The sequence below is a fragment of the Ictidomys tridecemlineatus genome, chromosome 4 (genome assembly GCF_052094955.1).
Source record: "Ictidomys tridecemlineatus isolate mIctTri1 chromosome 4, mIctTri1.hap1, whole genome shotgun sequence".
Taxonomy (NCBI): domain Eukaryota; kingdom Metazoa; phylum Chordata; class Mammalia; order Rodentia; family Sciuridae; genus Ictidomys; species Ictidomys tridecemlineatus.
Window position 1 is genome coordinate 46,026,839 of NC_135480.1, and position 22,351 is coordinate 46,049,189.

The 22,351-nt window shown below is 35.4% G+C and overlaps 1 long non-coding RNA gene across 1 annotated transcript in view; it reads right to left on the reverse strand.

Annotated features, from left to right (window-relative positions):
* Nucleotides 1-440: 440 nt before the first annotated feature.
* The window catches only part of LOC120889620 (uncharacterized), a 32,914-nt gene continuing 11,003 nt past the window's right edge, over nt 441-22,351 (reverse strand). The window contains exons 2-3 of the long non-coding RNA XR_013437209.1: nt 2,705-2,942; nt 441-1,642 (exon numbers count right to left, since the gene is read on the reverse strand). This is a non-coding gene — a long non-coding RNA (uncharacterized LOC120889620). The remainder of the gene's footprint in view (nt 1,643-2,704; nt 2,943-22,351) is intronic.

Genomic DNA, 22,351 nt, shown 5'->3' on the forward strand with positions numbered 1-22,351 from the left:
TAAAAAACTACTGAGATATAGTTCAGTGGTAGAGGGACACTGAACCAAAATCCAAGAACAACAACAACAGCACACACACACACACACAAATAAATAAAAAAGTTAAGGGGAGTTTAAAACATTCCTAGATTAAAATGGAGAGAGTTCATCAGTAGTAACATGCCTTATAAGAAATGATATAAAGAGCCTTGCAGGCTGAAATGAAAGGATACTAAATAGTAACTTGAATCCACACAAAGAAATAAAAAATACTTATGAAAGTACTTTTTTTTTCAAACTCCTCATTTTTCTGAGTGATTTAAAAGATACCAGTATAAATAAAATAATTATAAATCTATGTTGATGTATACACAATGTATAAAGACATGTGACAGTAACAACATAAAAGGGGAAGAATGAGACCACCTAGGAGCAGTTTCATACATCATTGAACTAAGTTGGTAGTAATTTAAACTAGATTATTATAAATTAAGAAGTTGTAATATCAAGGTTAATTCTTAAGAAAGTAACTAAGATATATTTTATAAAATTAAAGGGGGAGGGAACAAAATAATATGATAGAAAATATTTAACACAAAAGAAATTAGTAGTAGAGATAGAGGAAAAAAAGAAATAAGACACAAGAAGCAAATAGCAAGATGACAGAAGTCCTTCTTTATTAGCATTTGCATTAACTGTAACTGGAGTCAACTCTCCAATTTAAAGTGAGAAATTTTCAGAATGAGTAAAGCAAACAACATGATCCAACAATATATTGTCTATAAGAGACTCACTTTAGATTAAAAAACATAAGTTAAAAGTGAATGGATGGGAAAAGATATTTTATATAAACAGTAACTAAAAGAGAGATGACTGGTTGCATAAATATCAAGCAAAATAGACTTAAACATTGTTACAAGAGGAAAAGACCATTATGCAATGATAACAATGAATGTAATGATGTTATATCAAGAAATTTAAAAAAGCAGGGCTAGATTGTGGCTCAGAGGTAGAGCACTCGCCTAGCATGCATGAGGCACTGAGTTCGATCCTTAGCACCACATAAAAATAAAATAAAGATATGTGTCCATCTATAACTACAAATAAAAAATATTAAAAAAATTAAAAGCATATGTTCTCAGTACAAAGTCTCACATAATAAAGCAAAATTAAGAAGAGAAATAAACTATTTAATAACAATAGTTAGAAACTTTCCATAATGAATAGCACACTTCCAAAATAGCATACTTTCCATAATGAATTTAACAGCTAGAAAGAAGATTGTTATCATTCAGATGAATAGATTAACTGGGTGGTAACTGTAGGCAGGTAGGGTGTGGCTGGAGGAGGTGGGTTCCTGGGAGGATACTTTTTGGGGTATGTATTTTATCCTGATTGAATGAAGCTCGCTCTCTCTGTTTCCTGGTGCCATGTCCTGAGCAGCCTTTCTCCACTGTACTCTTCTGCCATAATGTTCTTCCATACCTTTGACCCAGAGCAATGGAGCTGGCTGGCTGTGGACTGAGACCTCTGAAACCATGAGCCCCATGATGAACTTTTCCTTCTCTAAAATTGTTCTTGTTGGGTTTTTTGGTTGTAGCAGCAAAAATGCTGACTAAAACACAGACATCATATGTCTCCTGGAATCTCAGAATCAGTGTTCCTGGAAGAAATAAATATTGCTTAATGAGCTTTGTGTTTTCTGAAGACTCTTTTCCATCCTCTGTCATCTCTCTTCTGTCTTCCCATCCCCAGAATTATAACCTTCAACCTTATATCAGGAATTTCTCTCTCTGATTATTGCATGCCTATGTAGGAAGGTGACTTCTGATTAGAAAAGAGAGAATGGCTTGGATAGAATATCAGTTGATATGAACAAGGATTCTTCAACATGGTCTTATGATCAGTTATTTGGCTCACAGTTTATCCATCAAATAGGTTCAGCATGGTAAAATTGAAAAATGTTAACTAAGAAAAATAATATTATTAATTTTAGACTAATATAAGCCTTCCCACAGCAATAATAAATGCTATAAGACAGTGAAATGGTATCTTTTTAAAATGCTGAGGTAAAAAACTCTCAATCTAGAATTTTATCTTTAATTTTATGCTGTCACTCAGGATTTATGACAATACTTAATACTTTTCAGAGACACAAATGGGAAGATCACTTATCATCTACAAACTCTAGAACTATTTATAAAAGAGTATACTCTTGGCAAGAAGAAAGATGAGCTCAGAGTGAAAATGTAGAATAAACCATGCCAAGGTTCATATTGTTGAAGGAACCTAGATATGTTGAATTTATTTAGATATTTTCTGTATATTAGAAAAATTATATGATTACATATATTATACATATTTTTATATTTCTATGACATTTTAATATATTTTATATATTTTTCTAATATTTATTATGTTAAAATTTAAGTATGTTATAAATTAACATTTATCTATTATATGTTAGTATTTAAGTATATTATATGTTAACATTTAAGTGCTAAATAAATGGACATACTATCAATAGCTTCTAAATTAGCAGAGAGGAAAAAGCAGGGAAGGATATAGAAACCATATAAATCTCAAGAAGGCATGAAAGAAGGATAAAAAATAAAAGGATGATAAAAATAAAAATTAGATGATATAAATAGTTAAAAGCACATGAGTAATCTCAATAAATATAAATGAAGTAGATATAACAAAATATTTATTAGCTGTTAATTACCTTCTTACCTTCCTGTAGTCACCTTTCGGCCAGTACTTCCCTTCCCCATGAACTTGAAGCCTATGTTTCTTTCTTTGCCAAAGGCATATCGGGGTTTGCCAAAGGCATGTAGGGGAATGTATCTCATGCCACATGTGAGCAGAAGCTTTAAATGTGTGTGACTTGTCTTGATCTTGTATGCTTTCACTGTCTGTTATGAAAACACCATGCAGGTTCCAGATGAAGCTGTTCATTCAGCCTGGAAGCCAGAACATGAAGACATGTAGGGAAGATTAGTTCAGGCTCTAAAGTCTAAAGCTGAGCCCAAGCAAGCTCAGCAGAGTCATAGCTAACATAACAAATCTGTGAGCACAAACAAAGAAATAAGCCACTGAGTTTGGAGTTACTTTCTTTAAAAGTCAGCTTTATGGCAACACATGTATGTAAATTGTATTTAGTCTTGTAGGGCTATTGTTAGTACTACAAACTGCATGGCTTAATACAACAGAAATTCATTGTCTCACAGTTCTGGTGGCCAGATGTCTGAAATTTACGTTAGCTGTGACCGTGTTCACCTGGGCACTGTAGAAAATTTTCCTTGCCTCTTACTAACTTCTGCTAGTTTACTAGAAATATTTAGCATTCCCTGGCTTGGAGTGGTGTAACTCTAGTCTCCACCTTTGTTATACATGACATTTTCTCTAAGTGTCACCATCTTCATATTTTCTGATGTTTTCATATCTTCTGAAATTAGGGACACATCCTACTCTACTATGATATCATTTTAACTAATTCCATAGACTAATTCTCTAGTGACCCTATTTTACATAAGGTCACTCTGATTTACTGGGAGTTAACACTTCAACATATCTTTCTGGTGGAGGGACAATGCAACCCATGACACTAATACATAAATAGGATTCTAGAAGTTGTATGTTTCTGTAATAAAAAACTAAAATATGTGGCATTGCTTTTGAATACAAGCTGCAGGTGGTAGAAAACTATTTTTGGAACCTGTGAAAATGGACATGTCTTATAGTGGTAAACCATTGGGAAAAATATTACTTGTGAATTACTACCTGCCATAACTTAGAAGGCAGAAAATGTCCCAAATGAACTTGCATTTTGTGCAAGGAGATTTATGACAATATGTTTCTGTCTTGAATTGGTTGTTATTAGCTGCATTTGATAAAATGCAAGGGGAAATGACATTTTTGGAAGGAGGAATGAAAGGAAAACAATCCAGAGAATCTATGATTGCAAAACTGACAAATGGAACCTTTTCTCATTTCTCTAACCAAATAAAATTGAGTATATTTTTTATGAATGCGGAGTGTAATTCCTTGTCCAATTGACTTTATTATAGACAGTGTGACATAATTTTACCAATGTAATGAGAACAGGCATACTGTGAACCAAGGTAAAACTTTGTAAACATATTAAAGAAATTAACAAGTTTAATCTATGGATATTATAGATTTCTATATACAACAAACAAAAAGGCTATGTTTCTCCCTCCCTCCCTCCCTCCCTCCCTCCCTTCCTTCCTTCCTTCCTTCCTATCAGGTATTGAACTCAGGGTACTTGATCACTGAACCACATCTGCAGCCCTGTTTTGTATTTTATTTAGAGACAGGGTCTCACTGAGTGCTTAGTGCCTCACTTTTGCCAAGGCTGGCTTTGAACTTGCCTCCCAAGACACTGGGATTTCAGCCATGTGCCACCGCATCCTGCTTGTTTTCTTTTTTTGTACTGCAAATTGAACCTAGGATCTCATGCATGCTAGGTAAATGCTCAACTACTGAGCAAATCACCAGCTTCCTATGTATTCTTTTTAAGTACATGTGGAGTGTTTGTGACAATTGATGACATACTAGTACAGAAATTTCAGATAATCAACATTATGTAGACAATTAACAGTGTAATTAAGTTACAAATCAACAATAGTTAAAAAAAACTCAAAACACGGTTGAAAAAAATTAATGCACTTTCCCATAATTCACAAGATAATGATGAAATTCCAGTAGAATTATAAATGTGAACATCAGTGAAAATACATGTGGCTGGGACTATTACACAATCTCTCCTTTTATTGTAACCGGGATATACCGGGGTTTCTTCACCAAGGACTGAATTTTCAGCCCACTTTGTTGTTAAGTGTGGCCATATGACTGAAGATTCACATCAAAAGAATATGACTATAAGTGATACTCTTGTTTCCAGGCCTGGCATATAAAACTTTATACACATCTTACTGCAAACTCTTTACCTTTCTGTTTGTAGGACTGATGGAAACTAAAGTGACCTTGAGAGACATTGAGGATGACAGCTTAGGACCCAGAGAATCTGTGAACTTGAAATGCCTACTCTGCTTCTTAGGTAAGAAGTAAATAAAGTATTGTGTTAGTCAGTTTTTCATTTCTCTGACCCAAATAGTTGACATAAACAACTTAAAGGAGGAAAGATTTATTTTGACTCATGATTTTAGAGGTTTTGGTCCATGGCTGTCTGGCTCCATTGCTTTGGACCTGAAGCAAGCAAGAACATCATGGCAGTGGAAGGCTATGCAGCTCATGACAGCTGTGAAGCAGAGAAAAGATGAGGCTGGGGATAAGAAATAACCTTTCAGGACACATCCCCAGTGACCATCTGTCTCCAATCATGCCCCACCACCCATAGTTTCTACCACCTCCCAGTAGTCCGTTCATTATCAATGGATTAATCCACTGATGCTCCTCATGATCCAATCATTTCCCCAAAGCCCTACCTCTGAACATTGCTGCATTGTGGACCGAGGCTTCAACATATGAAACTTTGGGGAACATTACAGATTCAAACCAGAACAAGTGTCTTATTTAATCTATTGTGTCTTGGATTCTCTTTGTTGGTAGTTATTTCGTTTGCTGTAATCCATATTCAGTATTTCTGGGATCAAGCTAATGCACCTTTTAGGGGGGAGGAGTAAATTTATGGTTTAATACATGTATTTAAAAGTATTAAAAATAAATAAGTATTGGCCAAAGAATCTGGAATAAGAGTAATAGAGTAAGTCTAATTAAAGAAATAGAAAAGAAAAAATAATAAAAATTATGAATGAATAAAAATAAGGAAAGAAACAATAGAGATCAAGAAAACAAAAACTTGAGCTGAGGATGTGGCTTAAGTGGTAAGGCGCTTGCCTGGCATGCGCAGGGCATTGGGTTCGATCCTCAGCACCACATAAAATAAAGATGTTGTGTCCACCAAAAACTGAAAAATAAATATTAAAAAAATTATCTCTCTCTCTAAAAAAACAAAAAAAACAAAAAAACCCCCCTTTTCTTTGAAAAAAAAAAAAAAGAACCAGATCACTTCTAGTAAGACTAATCAACAGATAGAATAAGGGCACACTCAATATTACAAAAGGAAAATGGGACATCATGAGAGGTGAAATTGGAACTTTTAATATCACTAGGGATAATTAAAACTAATTTGAGGGGCTGGGATTGTGGCTCAGTAGAAAAGCTCTTGCCTAACACACGTGAGGCTCTGGGTTCAATCCTAGGCACCACATAAAAAAAAATATAAAGTTTATTGTGTACCCTTACAACTAAAACAAATATTTTAAAAAAACTAATTTGAAATGTTAGATGAAATAGAAAATTTCTAGAAAAATGAAAGTGAACAAATCATTGAAAAAGAAAAATATAGTAAGCCATTAAGCTAATTGATTTAAATAAAAATTAAAAACCAATAAACTAAATCCAAATAATATAATAAATTAAGTTTAAGCTCAGATAATTTTTTAAAAAATATTTTTTAGTTGTTGATAGATCTCTATTTTATTTATTTATACATGGTGCTGAGAATTGAACCCAGTGCCTCACACATGCCAGACAAGTGTGCTAAGCCACAGCCTCAGCCCCATAAGCTCAGATAATTTTATAGATGAGAAAAATATAATTTATATTCTATCACCAAATTTATCATTATTTCTTTAGATAGTTTTGTTTCCCCATTCATTTTTTCCCCCTCTTTCTGAGATTCCAACTCTTAGGCTGCATCTTTTGATATTGTCATACAAATTTGTGACACATTAGGTTTTTGTTTCCAATTTTTCTTCTATTTTTTTCAGAGCAGATAATTTTAATTATCTATCTTTAAATTCACAATCTCTTTCCTCTGTTGTCTGCATTTAAGTAATTCCATACAGTGAGTTTTATTTCAGATTTTAATTTTTCACTCCTAATTTTTTCTTGGTTATGAATATATTTTTATTTTTTTTCATTTAGCATATTTATACCTGAAAGTTCTTGTCTGATAATTTCAACATCTGGTTCTTTTGGGGATTAGTTTTTGTTGATCATCTTTTCTCTTAAAAATGAATTGCATTTTCCTGATTCTTCATGTCAAGTAATTATAGATTGAATCTGATCATTGTGATATGTCATACAGCCTCTGGATTCTCTTATAGTCCTCCAAATTAAGGCTGATGTTTTAGCTTTATCAGGCAGTTAACTTGGTTAGATCCAAACTGAAAACTCTTCCTTGCCTGTGATTGGCAACATAGGTCACATCTCAGGTTAGAAAACTGATTTCAGTTTGCTGCATACATGTCAGAGATTTAGAAAAGGGTTATATAAAGAATCTGGAGTTTCTGTTCCCTAGCTCTGTCCTTTGGGATTTCCCCCTTCTCTCTGGTGGCTCTGGTTACCTTGGATCCTTCTTCTGTTTCTTCCATCTGGAAAGAAACTAGACTTTCTATTGTAGTCATAGTTGTTATATGCTACTCTGAGATTGTGGCTGCCCTCAAGACAAAGCCATACAAAATGGGAAACCCACCCTCTGTCAGTAATTTTGTTCAGGTTTCAACTCTATTTTCTTTTGTTTATTTTCCAGAACTCTCAGTTGTTTTTTGCATTTTATCAGAATTTATTGTTCTCTATGAGAGAGTTAGCTTGTAAGTAGCTATATTTGTCAGGGTTCTCCAGGGAAACAGAACTAATGTAATATATAAGGGGATAATATAATTTATGAAAGGCTTTATTAAATTGGCTCATATGCCCACAGAGGAGAAAAGTTCCATGATGGCCATCTGCAAGCTGATAGTATTGCTTGGTCCAAGAAGCTGGAAGGCTCAGAATTAGGAAGGCTTCCTATTCAAGGCCAAAAGACTGAGGACCCCAGAGTTCTGTTGGTACAAGTCCTAGAGTCCAAAGTCTGAGGAAACTGGAGTCTGAAATCCACAGAAATAGCTGCTCAAAATGTACCCAATCTGGAGGGAACAGGCATTCATTTTCCTGTTCTATCTAGCCCCAGACAATTGGATGGTGCCTGCCTACATTCAGAGTAAAGTCTTCCTCACTTAGTTTGCAGGCCTGCATGCAATTCTTCTCTGGAAAAACTCTCACAAATTCACCTAGAAGTAATGGTTTTCCAATTCTTTTTTTTTTTAAGATAGACTTTTATTTTGATAGACCTTTATTTTATTTATTTATATGGTGGAGAATTGAACCCAGTTCCTTACACATACCAGGTAAGTGTGCTACTGCGGAGCCACAGCTACAGCCATGGTTTTCCAATTCTTTAAGCATCTTTTTGTCCAGTCAAGTTGATAGCCCTAAACTGACCATTGCAGGTGCTTACTTCTCTGTACTAGAAGTGACATTAATTCTGACGTTAAACAGTTTTAGAGAATGAAAAAGAATGGAAATCTATGTAGTATAATCTTTCCAGGAAAATGAACAAGTCAGTACCAGGAAGCAAATATAAACTCAGTAAGACCTCTACATTGAGAAACCTCTACAAAAACTTTGCTGAGAATTTTAAAATGACTAATTAGAAAGACATGCTATGTTCATGGATTGGAAGACTCAGTGGTATTAAATGTCAAGTTCTCCAGGATTTATCTATGGATTGAATGAAATTCCAATAAAAATCTTATCAGACTTTTTTGGGATAAAAGTTTGTAAGCAGATTCTAAAATTTATTTGCAATTGAAAATGTTCTAAAATAACCAAAAAAAGCATATTAAAAAAGAGCAAAGTTGGAAGACTTATACTTCCTGATTTTGAAACATAGTGCAATACTGTGGTAATCAAGATATTGACTATCTATATATTGTGTATGGAAAGTTAGCTGGAACAGAATAAAGAATCTAGAAACATATTCACATTTTCAGAATGCCTAACCAATTCCAGAGAGAAAAGTACTTTTAAAAAACTAATATCAGAATTGATATCTGAATTATCTATATGCAAAAAAAAAAAGAACTTTACCCATTGAAAGTAAAATTCATGGGGCTGGGGTTGTGGCTCAGGGGTACAGTGCTCGCCTAGCATAAGTGAGGCACTGGGTTTGATCCTCAGCACCACATAAAAATAAATAAATAAAAACAAAGGTATTGTGTCTACCTACAATTAAAAATATTTTTTTAAAAAGAAAGTAAAACTCCTGTTTCTTCTACTTATTTTACTACTATTTTAAATACTAAACTCTGTCATCAAATGTCTGAGTTTTCTTCTCACTTCAAGCATTTCTCCACTTCTCTGTAGATATTGGCTGGATATCCTACCATTTAACTTAGTTTCAATGGGATTTATTTTGGGATAGTATCAGATTCTACAGGGTAAAGATTCAATCCCACAAGACCGCTCCAATTTGAGATGCCAATTCTAAGTCCAGGTGTAACCTATGCTTCTGGCCAACTGGCCGTAACTCAGAGGTTCCCATGACCTCTTCCCTGGGTTTGCCAATTTGCTAGAATGTTTCACAGAACCCAGGGAAACAGTTTAATTACTAGGTTACTAGTTCATTATAAACTGGTACACTTGGAAACAGCCAGATATAAGAAATGCATAGGGCAAGGTATGTTGAAAGAGGTATGGAGCTTCCAAGTCTTCTCCAGACAGCTGTTCTCACAGTACCTCCATGTGTTTATCAACCTTCTTGTCTCTTAAGGATTCTTATGGAGGCTCCATCACATACACATGGTTGATTATTAATTCAATCTCTCTCCTTTCTTGTTGCTGGAAGATGGGGGATGGAGCTGAAAGTTACAAGCTTCTGATCATGGCTTGATTTCTCTGACCAGCTCCATCCAAGAAACCCACCAAGAGTCACCTCAGATCACCTTAGAACAAAAGATGCTCCTCTCATCCAGGAAATTTCAAGGGGTTTAGGAACTAATCTAATTGTTAAAGACCAAATATTAGAACAAAAAGAGATTCTAAGCACCCCTATCACTTAGAAAATTATGAGTTTTAGGGGCTATCGGTGTCAGGAATTGGAGACAGTGATATATATCATATTTTTATTATTTCACACTGTATACAAAAATTAAGGTGATCATGGACTTACATGTAAAAGCAGAAACTATAAAACATCTAGATGAAAACATAAAAGAATACCTTTATAACATTACAACATCAATAAAAATAATGAAAAAAAATTAGCTAGGACCCAGAAAACAGTGATTAGAAAGGAAAAATTAACCATATGAAATTCTTAAAAACTTCTACTCATCAAAAAACATTGTTAAGAGAATAAATCATGGTGGTATGGTTGTCATAGCCATGGAGAAAATATTTGCAAAAATATTTTTTTTATCTGACAAAGGACTTGAATTCAGAATATATAAGCAGTTTCTTCAACTCAATGAAATTAGACAAACAATTCATTTTCTACAAAAAAAAAATGGTTCGGACAACTAGAATAAGTATCTTGCAAAGAATTATACACAATGGCCAATAAATATACACAAGAATTGTTCAACATCATTATTCATTTGAAGATTTTAAACTAAAATCATAACACATTCTCTAGAATTGTTAATCTTAAAACAAGAAAACAACCAAATAAAACTGACAATACAAAATGTTGGTAAGGAGTTAAAACAATAAAAATTCTCAGACATTGCTAAGTGGGGATATGAAATATATGGCCATTTTGGAAACTATGTTGGCAAGTCTTATAAAATCGAACATAGGCCAACCAAAATCCAGCAATTTTACTCTTAGATTTTTACCCAAGGAATATAGAAACACATGTTCAGAAAATATTTGTACAAAAATGTTAATAGCAGCTTTATTCATACTATCCAAAACTAGAAACAAAATATTCATCAGTGGAGACTGAATAGTCATAAATACATAGAATGGAATGCTACTCAATATTAAAAATGCATCTTTTACTGAAATGTACAATAATATGGATGAATTTCAAAAACATTTTGTTAAGTAAACCAAGGTAGATGCAAGAGCACATACTCTGCATTTATAATAAGAATAAGATGGAAATATATCTATCTATCTATCTCTATATATAGATAGATAGATAGTGGAGTGGGATTAAGTGGTTTTTCAAACAAATTAATAGAACAGAATAGAAACAGACAAATAAAGACATGGAAACTTGATATAGGGAAAATCAAGACATTGACAGAGGTAGCATTGAAAGGCATTGGTAAAAGAACAATATATCAATAAAAGGTAGGGGGATAATTGATTATATATGTAAGAAAAAACAAAAATTAGATTACTATAATCTTTTACTATAGTTCAGGATCTGGGTAGACTAATGATCTAATGTGAAATGCAAGAGTTTGAAATTTTTGAAAAAAATGTAAGGATGTCTTTATGACATCAGATTAGAGAAAGATTCCTTCCATCCTTCTTCCTTCCTTCTTCCTTCCCTCCCTCCTTTCTTCCTTCCTTCTTCCTTCCTTTCCTCCTTCCTTCCTTCTTCCTTCCTTCCTTCTTCCTTCCTTCCCTCCTTCCTTCCTTCCCTCCTTCCTTCCTTCCTTCTTCCTTCCTTCCTTCCCTCCTTCCTTCCTTCCTTCCCTCCTTCCTTCCTTTCTCTTTCTTTCCTTTCCTTTCCTTTCCTTTCTTTCTATATAATTTCTTCCTTCTTTTCTTCCTTCCTTTCTTCCTTCCTTCCTTCCTTCCTTCCTTCCTTCCTTCCTTTCTTTCTACTATAATCTTTTACTATAGTTCAGGATCTGGGTAGGCTAATGATCTAATGTGAAATGCAAGAGTTTGAAACTTTTGAAAAGAAAGAAAGATTAGAGAAAGATTCCTTCCTTCCTTCCTTCCTTCCTTCCTTCCTTCCCTCCCTCCCTCCCTCCCTCCCTCCCTCCCTCCCTTCCTTCCTTCCTTCCTTCCTTCCTTCCTTCCTTGGTACTGGGGATTGAACTCAAGGGCACTCAATCACTGAACCACATCCCCAGCCCTATTTTGTATTTTATTTAGAGACACTGAATTACTTGGCGCCTTGCTTTTGCTGAGGCTGGCTTTGAACTCGAAATCCTCCTGCCTCAGCCTCCTGAGTTGCTGGGATTACAGGCGTGCACCAACGTGCCAAGCTGAAAGATTTCTTAAATAAGACACAACTCCCTGCAAAAAATGAAGGAAAAGATTGGTAAATTTTGCTAAATTAAAATATAAATCTTACATATATTGAAAGACCAAATCACAAAATGGAACTACAAATTTGAAACCTGTATAACAAAGGAAGTTTTGGTACTCAGAATATATAATGAATTGCTACAAATAAATGTGAAAAAGAGTATGAAAAGTATGCGAAGAGAAAAGAGACCAAAGTGTATTAATTAGAAGAGAAAACTCACATGGCTAATAAACATACAAACCTCATTCCTCAGGGGAAAAGGCATTAATAGAACATGTAGAACAACAAATAAAACAAAATTAAAATAATGAAAAACAAAGTAAGTTATGGCTCACAATATCATACTTTGAAAAAGATATGGGAAAATAAGGAGATTAAAGAATAAGTATCTAAAATGAAAAAAAAATAATGAGGACAGACTTAGCCTCTCAGATATTATAGCCTTCTGAAAAGCATATGGTCATTTTTTAGTAGAGCTAATAACAAGAGCCCATAAAGTACAGTGGTGTAACAAGATAGGTGTTGGTCTCTTTCATGTATCAGTTTGTAAGTATCTCAAAGCAAGTAATGTTCTTCTCTCATCCTCTCAATTGTTTGTATCTCTGGAGTTGAATGCTTAATCCTTTGGGAAAAGAAAAAGGAGCCAGGAAAATGCCATTTTTGGGATTCATCCTTAAAAGGCCTGGAAATATAAGCAATATGATACTAATTTATGACCAGTGACATATGAGTAGCCACACTTTGTTGCTAAAAGGGAGTCTGGGAAATATTGTCTTTGGTTCAATACTTTATACACAAGTAAAATTATTTCATTAGAAGAAAGAACAGTTATTATGGACAAAAATTTATCTGTTACAATATATGATATTAGTATAATATCAGACAAGTAGATCAGTGGATTGATATAAGTCAGAAGTAAATCAAAATGTATGTGGAAAAGGTGGTATTCCAGTTTAGTGGGAAAAAGACAGTTTATTTAATAAGTAGCTCTGGTATCGCTGTTACTCTGAAAGAAAAGGAATCTAGATTTTCATATTATACACAAAACAAAAAATGCAAAATAGGGACTGGGGTGGTAGCTCAGTGGTAGAGCATCTGTTTAGTACACATAAGGTCCTAGGTTCAGTCCACAGCACCAAAACAAACAAAAAAGTCTCAAAAATAGAAAATTAATTCTAGGTGGATTAAATTTTAAAATGTAGAATAAAAAATATTAGAAAAAACTGGAAGAAATGTTACAAATATTGGGAGAAAGAGACTTTCTTTAGCAAAAAAGGGGAATTATAGATATTTTTAATTGCATAAAAATAAATAATTATGGCAAAATGCCTAGTCAACAAAGAGAAAAGACAAAAGATCATTGGAAAAATATTTGCAGCACATGTAATAGAGAATCTAATAATAATAATAATAATAATAATATCAAAAATAATTAAGTGCTTACTATGTACTATTCATGTTCTAGACTTTTTTTTAATTAGCCCACATATTGTCCAGAGTTCCTATAAATTATTCAGAGGCCATCAGATTGTAATGACAGTTTCTTTTTTTTTTAATTAATTAATTTATTTTTAGTCGTACATGACAGCAGAAGTCATGACAATTTCTTTTCTTTTTTTTATTGTTGGTTGTTCAAAACATTACATAGTTCTTGATATATCATATTTCACATTTTGATTCAAGTGGGTTATGAACTCCCATTTTATCCCGTATACAGCTTGCAGAATCACATCAGTTACACTTCCATTGATTTACATATTGCCATACTCATGTCTGTTGTATTCTGCTGCCTTTCTTATCCTCTACTATCCCCCCTCCCCTCCCCTCCCCTCTTCTCTCTATACCCCCACTACTGTAATTCATTCCTCCCCCTTGTATTATTTTTCCCTTTCCCATCACTTCCTCTTGTATGTAATTTTGTATAACCCTGAGGGTCTCCTTCCATTTCCATGCAATTTCCCTTCTCTCTCGCTTTCCCTCCCACCTCTCCTCCTTGTTTAATGTTGGTCTTCTTCTCATGCTCTTCTTCCCTAGTCTGTTCTTAGTTACTCTCCTTATATCAAAGAAGACATTTAGCATTTGTTTTTTAGGGCTTGGCTAGATTCGCTTAGCATAATCTGCTCTAATGCCATCCATTTCCCTCCAAATTCTATGATTTTGTCATTTTTTAATGCAGAGTAATACTCCATTGTGTATAAATGCCACATTTTTTTATCCATTCGTCTGTTGAAGGGCATCTAGGTTGGTTCCACAGTCTTGCTATTATGAATTGTGCTGCTATGAACATCGATGTAGCAGTGTCCCTGTAGCATGCTCTTTTTAGGTCTTTAGGGAATAGACCGAGAAGGGGGATAGCTGGGTCAAATGGTGGTTCCATTCCCAGCTTTCCAAGAAATTTCCATACTGCTTTCCAAATTGGCTGCACCAATTTGCAGTCCCACCAACAATGTACAAGTGTACCCTTTTCCCCATATCCTCGCCAGCACTTATTGTTGTTTGACTTCATAATGGCTGCCAATCTTACTGGAGTGAGATGGTATCTTAGGGTGGTTTTGATTTGCATTTCTCTGACTGCTAGAGATGGTGAGCATTTTTTCATGTACTTGTTGATTGATTGTATGTCCTCCTCTGAGAAGTGTCTGTTCAAGTCCTTGGCCCATTTGTTGATTGGGTTATTTGTTATCTTATTGTCTAATTTTCTGAGTTCTTTATATACTCTGGATATTAGGGCTCTATCTGAAGTGTGAGGAGTAAAGATTTGTTCCCATGATGTAGGCTCCCTATTTACCTCTCTTATTGTTTCTTTTGCTGAGAAAAAACTTTTTAGTTTGAGTAAGTCCCATTTGTTGATTCTAGATGTTAACTCTTGTGCTATGGGTGTCCTATTGAGGAATTTGGAGCCCGACCCCACAGCATGTAGGTCGTAGCCAACTTTCTCTTCTATCAGATGCCGTGTCTCTGATTTGATATCAAGCTCCTTGATCCATTTTGAGTTAACTTTTGTGCGTGGCGAGAGAAAGGGATTCAGTTTCATTTTGTTGCATATGGATTTCCAGTTTTCCCAGCACCATTTGTTGAAGATGCTATCCTTCCTCCATTGCATGCTTTTAGCCCCTTTATCAAATATAAGAAAGTTGTAGTTTTGTGGGTTGGTGTCTGTGTCCTCTATTCTGTACCATTAGTCCACCTGCCTGTTTTGGTACCAGTACCATGCTGTTTTTGTTACTATTGCTCTGTAGTATAGTTTGAAATCTGGAATCGCTATACCACCTGATTCACACTTCCTGCTTAGTATTGTTTTTGCTATTCTGGGTCTTTTATTCTTCCATATGAATTTCATGATTGCTTTCTCTATTTCTACAAGAAATGCCATTGGGATTTTGATTGGCATTGCATTAAACCTATAGAGAACTTTTGGTAATATCGCCATTTTGATGATGTTAGTTCTGCCTATCCATGAACAGGGTATATTTTTCCATCTTCTAAGGTCTTCTTCAATTTCTCTCTTTAGGGTTCTGTAGTTTTCATTGTATAAGTCTTTCACCTCTTTTGTTAGGTTGATTCCCAAGTATTTTATTCTTTTTGAAGATATTGTGAATGGAGTGGTTGTCCTCATTTCCATTTCAGAGGATTTGTCGCTGATATACAGGAATGCCTTTGATTTATGCGTGTTGATTTTATAATCTGCCACTTTGCTGAATTCATCTATTAGCTCTAATAGTTTCTTTGTAGACCCTTTTGGGTCTGCTAGGTATAGAATCATGTCATCTGCAAATAGTGATAATTTAAGTTCTTCTTTTCCTATTTTTATGCCTTTAATTTCTTTCGTCTGTCTAATTGCTCTGGCCAGTGTTTCGAGAACTATGTTGAACAGAAGTGGTGATAGAGAGCATCCCTGTCTTGTTCCAGATTTTAGAGGGAATGCCTTCAATTTTTCTCCATTCAGAATGATGCTAGCCTGAGGCTTAGCATAAATTGCTTTTACAATGTTGAGGTATGTTCCTGTTATCCCTAGTTTTTCGAGAGTTTTGAACATAAAGGGATGCTGTACTTTGTCAAATGCTTTTTCCGCATCTATCGAGATGATCATATGGTTCTTATTTTTAAGTCTATTGATGTGGTGAATAACATTTATTGATTTTCGTATATTGAACCATCCTTGCATCCCAGGGATGAATCCTACTTGATCATGGTGCACAATTTTTTTGATATGTTTTTGTATCCGATTCGCCAGAATTTTATTGAGGATTTTTGCATCTAGGTTCATCAGAGATATTGGTCTATAGTTTTCTTTCTTTGAGGTGTCTTTGTCTGGTTTCGGAATCAGGGTGATGTTGACCTCGTAGAATAAATTTGGAAGTTCTCCCTCTTTTTCTATTTCCTGAAATAGCTTGAAAAGTATTGGTATTAGTTCCTCTTTAAAGGTTTTGTAAAACTCTGCTATATACCCATCCGGTCCTGGGCTTTTCTTAGATGGTAATCTTTTGATGGTTTCTTCTGTTTCCTCAATTGATATTGGTCTGTTTAGGTTGTCTATATCCTCCTGACTCAATCTGGGCAGATTATATGACTTAAGAAATTTATTGATGCCTTCATTATCTTCTATTTTATTGGAGTATAAGGATTCAAAATAATTTCTGATTATCTTCTGTATTTCTGAAGTGTCTGTTGTGATCTTGCCTTTTTCATCCCGTATGCTAGTAATTTGAGTTCTTTCTCTTCTTCTCTTCGCTAGCATGGCTAAGGGTCTGTCAATTTTATTTATTTTTTCAAAGAACCAACTTTTCGTTTTGTCAATTTTTTCAATTGTTTTTTTTTGTTTCGATTTCATTAATTTCAGCTCTGGTTTCAATTATTTCTTGCCTTCTACTTCTTTTGATGTTGTTTTGCTCTTCTTTTTCTAGGATTTTGAGATGAAGTATGAGATCACTTATTTGTTGGTTTTTTCTTTTTTTAAGGAATGAACTCCAAGCAATGAATTTTCCTCTTAGAACTGCTTTCAATGTGTCCCATAGATTCCGATATGTTGTGTCTAAGAATTTTTTAATTTCCTCCTTGATGTCTTCTAAAACCCATTGATCATTCAGTAACCTATTGTTTATTCTCCAAGTGATGCATGATTTTTCCTTCCTTCTTTTATCGTTGATTTTCAGTTTCATTCCATTATGATCAGATAAGATGCATGGTATTATCTCTGCTCCTTTATATTGTCTAAGAGTTGCCCTGTGACATAATATATGATCTATTTTTGAGAAGGATCCATGTGCTGCTGAGAAAAAAGTGTAGCTGCTTGATGTTGGGTGGTATATTCTATATATGTCAATTAAGTCTAGGTTGTTAATTGTGTTATTGAGTTCTATAGTTTCCTTATTCAACTTTTGTTTGGAAGATCTGTCCAGTGGTGAGAGAGGTGTGTTGAAGTCTCCCATGATTATTGTATGGTGGTCTATTAGACTCTTGAACTTGAGAAGAGTTTGCTTGATGAACATAGTAGCACCGTTGTTTGGGGCATATATATTTATGATTGTTATGTCTTGTTGGTGTATGGTTCCCTTGAGCAGTATGTAGTGTCCCTCTTTATCCCTTTTGATTAACTTTGGCTTGAAATCTATTTTATTTGATATGAGTATGGACACTCCTGCTTGTTTCCACAGTCCATATGAGTGATATGATTTTTCCCAACCTTTCACCTTCAGTCTATGTATATCTTTTCCTATCAAATGCATCTCCTGTAGGCAGCATATTGTTGGGTCTTGTTTTGTGATCCATTCAACTAGCCTGTGTCTCTTAATTGGTGAGTTTAAGCCATTACATTTAGGGTTATTATTGAGATATGGTTTGTTCTTCCAGCCATATTTGTTTATTAATGCTACTAAACCTGATTTGTTTTCCTCTTTGATTATTTTCCCCCCTTTACTGTCCTACCTCCCACTGTTGGTTTTCATTGTTGTTTTCCATTTCCTCTTCCTGTAGTGTTTTGCCAAGGATTTTTTGAAGAGATGGTTTTCTAGCTGCAAATTCTTTTAACTTTTGTTTATCATGGAATGTTTTAATTTCATCTTCCATCCTGAAGCTTAATTTTGCTGGATACACGATTCTTGGTTGGAACCCATTTTCTTTTAGCGTTTGAAATATGTTATTCCAGGATCTTCTAGCTTTTAGAGTCTGTGTTGAGAGATCAGCTGTTATCCTGATTGGTTTACCCCTAAATGTAATCTGCTTCCTTTCTCTTGTAGCTTTTAAAATTCTCTCCTTATTCTGTATGTTGTACATCTTCATTATAATGTGTCTAGGTGTGGGTCTCTTATGATTTTGCACATTCGGCGTCCTGTAGGCTTCTAGGATTTGGGATTCTGTCTCATTCTTCAAGTCTGGGAAGTTTTCTCCTATTATTTCACTGAATAGATTGTTTACTCCTTTGGTTTGGAGCTCTGTGCCTTCCTGTATCCCAATGACTCTTAAGTTTGGTCTTTTGATATTATCCCATATTTCTTGGATGTTCTGCTCATGGTTTCTTAGCAGACTTGCTGAGCTGTCTATGTTCTTTTCAAGTTGAAATACTCTGTCTTCATTGTCTGATGTTCTATCTTCTAAGTGATCCACTCTGCTGGTAGTATTCTCAATTGAGTTTTTAAGTTGGTTTATTGCTTCCTGCATTTCTAGGATTTCTATTTGTTTGATTTTTATTTCCTCTATCTCCCTGTGAAATTGATCTCTTACTTCCTGGATTTGTTTATGTAGTTCCTTGTCAATGTGATCTTTCATTGTTTCATTTTGCTGTCTCATGTCTTCTTTGAGACTCCAGATCATCTGAAGCATGTATATCCTCACCTCTCTATCTGACATTCCATCTGTTGCAGCTATTACCTCTTCTAAAGTTGAGTTGACCTGCATTGCCTGTGGTCCTTTCTTTCCTTGTCTTTTCATACTGCTGGCGTTTCTTTCTGCTTGGTGAAACTGTTGTGTTTTTGAAATTTTCCCTCTATTTATTTATATTGCTCTTGTATAGTTGAAAAATCTCCCTTGCAGCGCAGGTAGTGGCTGTGATTCTCCTCCAATTGGTGTGATCCGACTACCATGCTGGCAGGCCCTAGGTCTGCTCTGCTGGCAGGTCGAAGGTCCACCTACCCAGCAGGCGCGAGGGGCACCTCTGTCACTCCGCAGGTTGCTGGGCCTAACCTTCCGATGGGTCGTAGGTCCGCCTACCTTGCAGGTGCGATGGGAGGGGCGGCTCCGCCCCTCAGCAGGCTGCTGGGCCTGATTTGCCGGTGGTCACAGTCCCGCCTACCTTGCAGGCACTGGGGGAGTGGACGGGCCTGCCCCTCAGCAGGCTGCTGGACCTGTCCTGCTGGTGGGTCGCAGGTCCGCGTTCCCTGCAGGCGTGTGTGGCAGCTCTGTCACTCGGCAGGTTGCTGGGCCTGACCTGCCTGTGGGTCGCTGGTTCGCCTACCTTTCAGGCACTGGGGGAGGGGACGGGCCTGCCCCTCAGCAGGCCGCTGGACCTGTCCTGCTGGTGGGTCGCAGGTCTGCGTTCCCTGCAGACGCATGTGGCAGCTCTGTCACTCTGCAGGTTGCTGGGCCTGACCTGCCCGTGGGTCGCCGACAATTTCTAATGTACGAAAAAACTGCTAAGTTTGAGGGTACTGGGAATTGAAACCAGAGACCAGCCCTTTATTTTATTTTAAGACAGTGTCTCACTCAGTTGCTTAGGGCCTAGCTTAGTTGTTAAGGTGGGTCTTGAACTTGTGATCCTCCTGCCTCAGCTTTTGGAGTCACTGGAATTACAGGCCTATGCCACCTCGCCTGGCAAATACCCAATGCTCAGTCCTTATTGCTCCTCATTTCTCTCTCTCTCTCTCTCTCTCTCTCTCTAACTGGTCTCATCTAATCTCATGGCTTTACCTTTTATATACTGTCTTTTATTTCCAGACAGGATTTCTCTATCTAACTTAAGACTCATAGTACCTTAGCATCATTATGTGGGTAATAGGAATCTCAAATTTAACATGTCCAAAAACAAGCTAATATTCTCTCCCTCTTGCAATCTTCCATATCTTAATAATGGACACTGTACTTTTCAGATTCTTAGGCAATAATTACTGTTTTCTTTTCTTTCTTTCTTCCTTTCTTTCTTTTTTTGTGGTGCTGTGGATTAGAACGCAGGACCTTGTGCATGCAAGGCAAGTACTCTACCAACTGAGCTATAACTCCAGCCCAATTATTGGTTTCTTCTTTAACTTCTTTTTCTTTCATTCAGCATATCAAATACAGCAGCAAGTTCGGATATTTCTTTCTTCAAAATTCATCTTAAATCTAACCACTTTTCTTCATTTCTATAATAATTATATACAGGCCATTATCTCTTTCACCTGAGGTTATTGCAATGGATTTCTAGCTGGAAACTGACAACCTTGTATAAAATATTAACAATATCTATTCTAATCCCTTTCATGTTCCTCTCAACTTATTCTTATGCCTTTTGTTTTCTTGATTTAGCTCTTATTACCCCATAACATGATGTATATTTATTTATTGGCCTGTGCATCTTCTACTCTAGGATATAAACTTCATGAAGACAAGGGGAGACTTTGCTCATTGTTGCGTATAGTAGGTACTCAATAAGCACTTATTGAATGAATAAATGAATGCAGGAATTGAATGACTTATCTTAGACTAATCAGTATTTATCCACTGGAACTGAGGATGTGCATATGTATTATATTGGTGCCAAATACTGAAAAATACTTTTTTTTTTCTTAACAAGGCAGTGGTAGCTAATGCATACGCAATTGACAGTGTCTGCTGTAGAATATAAATGTTTTATAGAAAAGATAACAAATGTATGAAAAGATGTTTGAAGAAATGAAATTAAACACTAGTAAGAATCTCTTTGTCATAAGATTGACAGAAACAGAAAAGAGTGATAATATCCAGTGAGGAGACATATGCATTTTTATTTTGCTAATGGGAGAATGAATTGCTACAACTTTTAAAAAGTAATCAGGTAGTATCTATTAAATTAAAACATACACTAAAAGCTCAGTTTTGGAAATTAAACAAAACAAGAAAAGCAACTATAATACAGGATATTTGTTGTAACATTTTTTTTTGTACTGGGAATTGAACTCAGGGGCACTCGACCACTGAGCCACAACCCCAGCCCCATTTTGTATTTATTTAGAAACAGGGTCTCACTGAGTTGCTTAGAACCTTGCCTTTGCTGAGGCTGGCTTTGAATTCTTGATCCTGCCTCCTGAGCCACTGGGATTACAGGTGTGTGCTATTGGAATCAGCTTTCAGTAGCATTTTTTTCTTTTTATTTATTTATTTATTTATTTGTATTTATATATAACGGTGGAATGCATTACAATTTCAGCAGCATTTTTATGGTAATACAATTTGCAAATAATTTGGATACCCACATATAGGGGTAGGGCTATAAATAATTTATAGTAAATGAAATCATAATATATATGGCTATTATCAGAATTAATTTGATCTAAATATGAAGAGATGCATACACAATGTTTTGAAAGCAAATTACAAAGTAGCATAAATGTCATAATTTTGTTTTTTCTACAAATAACACAGAATACATGCATATATAGTCAATGTACATATATGTATGTCTTTGAAATGGCTAAAGATCTTTTCTTCAAGAAGCTTAGTTTTTTTTTTTTAAAGAGAGAGTGAGAGAGGGGAGAGAGAGAATTTTTAATATTTATTTTTTAGTTCTCGGCGGACACAACATCTTTGTTGGTATGTGGTGCTGAGGATCGAACCCAGGCCGCACGCATGCCAGGCATGGCGCACTACCGCTTGAGCCACATCCCCAGCCCAAGAAGCTTAGTTTTATTATAAGAGAAAGAAAGCCTCCTCAGAAACATCCAGAAAGTAGAATTAAATAAAGGAAATGGAAAATAGAGAGTTAACATTAAAAAATTCATTTTAAAAGTTATAGCATCTGATTAATAGATAGGCAAGGGAAAGAGAAAATGAAGTAGGAAAGAAAAACAAAACAGGAAAAGTGTCCAGAACTGAAGGGCATGAGATTTTAGATTGAAAGAGCATCCAGGTGCCCAGGACTATGAGTGAGAAATAAATCTATATCAGGGTACATTATTGTCAAAATTTAAAAGAACATGGGTAAAAATAAAATCCCAAAAGCTTAGAGAGAGGGAGGGAGAAAGAGAAAGAGAAGTAGTTTATATAGGACCAGGAATATCTTTGTATCAACACTGAAGTCTAGAATACAATGGGAGAACACTCATAAAATTCTAAGGA